Below are 3,620 nucleotides of genomic sequence, written 5' to 3'. Positions count from 1 at the left end.
ACGCCAAAGTTACGTTTTTTGTTTGCATTATGACTGCAGGTATTGTGGTCTATGCAAACATGACTCATCGTAAAAAAGGTGTCAGTTTTGTTGCCAGATAAAAGGGAAAAAAACCAATTATCATATTTTTCTACTGGCAAATGAGGTACCAATGGTGGAATTAATGACGAGTTGTGTTAACTATACACGCCGGAGGAACCGAGGGAGCAACGCTGTATCCCCGTACAGACGGAAACAGATGGCGGTTAGTCCACTTGCCGTACCGCCTTCTCCTGGCGAGTCAGGGTACAAGCACCTTAACGTCAACCACGGGAAGGGAGTTTCACGACATCTGTGCGTGACCCACCAAACCTTGCTGCTGCTGCTGCTGCCTCCACTCAGCTCGATTACAGGCCACTGCATAGCCACCACCACCACCCGTCCAGCAGTGGATTGACCATGGCTGACGGTGGTGGTGATGATGATCATCATGACTGCATGCCTCCTCGGGATTTGTGCAGTAACTCGTCAATCTGCTACAAAACAAATTCCTTGCAGATCACGACGACCCCAGACCGCGCCGTGTCTTGTGTCCTGGGCGGAGCTCCAGAAAGTATTTCTCCGTTCTTCTCTCTCTCTCTCGCGGGGAATGGAGGGGAAGGGGTCAAAGCCCTCGACAAATATTCCATGAGAAATGAAGTCCTCGTCGCGACGAAATGATAAGTGAAACGATCGTTTCAATGGGTTTTAAAATGTGTATTTATATTTTACTGTATCACGACTGGGTTTGCGAGCTGTGTGTGTGTTGGTCTGGTACTGGCCACCCACCCCTCGTGTGCTGTACCGGCCTTCACAGGTGTGACTCGCTAACAGAACTTGCCCCAACAGTCGGTTGAGGTTATTCGGGGGACCTTTGTCTGTGTATGTGTATTGGTAGTGTATCGGTTAGCGCGCTGCGCTACGAACCCCGGCCACCCGAGTTTGATTCCCGCCGACGGCCACCAGCACCAGCGACGATTATCTCTCAACAGCTGCTGGGCCTCCCCTAGGTCGACCCAGCCTTAAATTCGTCTTTGGCGCCGTCGCAGCCTTTATAGGTGCTCGCTTACCGCACTTTCCCCAAGAGCATGTGCAGGCTACACGGGGGATCTTTATCTTTATATGGAGGACGCATTTAAAACGGGTTCCCTTGCACGAACACCAATCTGTAGCGTACAAAGACAAAGATGCCCCGTATAACCTTGAAACAGACTTTTGTGGCAAGTGCCGTTAGGCGAGCACTGCCGAAGGGTTGGCACGAACGACGAGCCGAGTGGGGTGGCCGGCTTAAGGCTGAGTCGACCTACGAGACGCCCAGCACCACCGGTTCAAATATTCGCCACTGATTTTTTTTTTGGTGCAGTGAGCGGGAATCGAACCGGGTTAGCATCGCAGCGCCCCGGCCACACCAGGACCGGCTCCCCATTAACAAAAGCACAACCGCGCACGCACAACACCGCATTTCTCTTCCGCTTTGAGTCTACTTCTTCTCCATTATGGGACCTCCTTTGCCAGTGTTTCTTTATGTACGGAGCGCAGAATAATCGCGACCTTGGAATGAGATCATTCCTGCTGCGTGGTCAAGTGTAGCTGTAAAGGGAGACCCCCACCACCCACCCACCACCAAGCCCTATTTATCCCCTAACCCTCAAATCCCTCCCCCCACTTACCACCCACCCACCAACTTCCTCCTCTAAAACAACGACACCGTTGCCTCTACCCCCCCCCCACCTCTCCAGCGCCACAACACCAGAATCCCCAGACCCCTACCACCCCCAAACTTAGCCCCCACTCCACATCCCAACCACTACCCCCCCCCCCCCCGTCAAACACAACCTCCCACAACCTTCCTTCCGTCTCTAAGACGGCTACAACCTCCACCCCACCTCCCCACCCTCCGCAATACACAGCTCCCCCCGTACCTCCCCCCACCCTCCCCCCATCACCCCCCCATCCCCCCACACTCCCCCCACCACCTCCCCAACCTCCCCCAAACCCTCCCCCACCATCTCCCCACCATCCCCCTATCACCCCCCCCCCCACCATCCCCCCACCCTCCCCCACCATCCCCCCACCCTCCCCCACCATCCCCCCACCCTCCACCCCACCCTCCCCCATCACCCCCCCCCACCATCCCCCCATCACCCCCCCCACCATCCCCCCACCACCCCCCCACCCTCCACCCCACCCTCCCCCATCAATCCCCCCCTTCACCATCCCCCAACCCTCCCCCCACCATCTCCCCACCCTCCCCCCACCCTCCCCCCACCATCCCCCCACCCTCCCCCCAACCTCCCCCCACCTCATCGAAGGAACGCGAGTCGCCGTGTCACATAACGAGACTGAAAATGTCCCTGATCTCGGATTTGCCATCTCGAGTGTGCGGAAGGTATTGCCGTGGGCCTGCCCTAAATAAACCCACCTTAGGGTTATTAACCTCTGAATAATTAAACCTCGAGGGGGGGGCTGCTGCTGATCTCACAGCCTCGAGAGAGAGGTTCTGCTCCCCATTCTCCTCTCTACCTCCCGCCCAGCCTTACGCCCTCCTTATTAAAAAACAAACATCAACATAATCATCTATTCTAAATGCTGTGGGTTTACTCTCCAACACACCGGTGTGGCCGTACGAGTAACAAATTGGCATCTTCTGTTTACGTGACACAGCTCACTAATTGGCTGTGTTGGGCAGTTGCGGGTTTAACGACACATTTATATTTACGCGATCTAACCCAAAAGCCTCTGTAATGGATACAAATCTAATTATTAGTTTGTGTTTTTACATATGTGTGTGTATGGATGGCGTCGTGCATGCGAATTGCATCTCGTAGTCGTCGCTGAGTAGAAACCACAGACAAAGCTGGAAGGCTGCCAGGCGGTGAGAAAGGGCTACCAATAATCTCCCGAGCTCTGCAGTTCTCTACATATCAAGATGTTTTTTTTCATCTTCAGCCAATTAGCGATGAGCGTTTGTTATTAACGTGGGAGGAAACGGGAGCAACGCCACTCAATCCCCTGCACAGAAGGGACAGATGATATTTAGTCCACACATTGCTCTACGTTAAAATAATTTGGCTGTGATACATCTGCACGCGATAAGCCACTTCGTCGAACTGATATTTGTGGCCAGGTCGCTTCTGAAAAATATCTACATAGCTCAGTGGTCCTTACCTGGTTAGAAAAAAAAGTTTAGTTTACACGGCAACCCGCTTGACAGGGCGTGGTGCTGGCCACCCACCCCTCGTGTGCCGTGCCGGCCTTCATAGGTGCTCGCTAACAGCACTTGCCCCTACACTCTGTGAATTCTATACGGCGGGATCTTTATCTTTGTAGTTGATCCTTCAGCAGGTAGGGTTGAGCTGAACCCCTGCCTCTATCCTTGCTGCTCCCTCCGCCCTAATCTGCCCCCCTCCCCCCTCAGCCCTACCAGGTCAGTATCCTCTTACCCCCTTGGTGGGGTCTCGTGTTGCAGTGTGCGCAGGGCAGGTTACAAAGTGAGCGCTTACAAAAGCTGGGTGCCCCTCCGCCCGACCCTCCACCACCCCGACCACCCCCTGGTACGCGGCCAACGCTGAACCGGTCAAGTTACAATTCGCAACCTCCCA

Source organism: Lethenteron reissneri, chromosome 47 (genome assembly GCF_015708825.2).
Source record: "Lethenteron reissneri isolate LAM-NWPU_2019-01 chromosome 47, ASM1570882v1, whole genome shotgun sequence".
Lineage (NCBI taxonomy): Eukaryota > Metazoa > Chordata > Hyperoartia > Petromyzontiformes > Petromyzontidae > Lethenteron > Lethenteron reissneri.
This window is presented reverse-complemented; position numbering follows the sequence as displayed.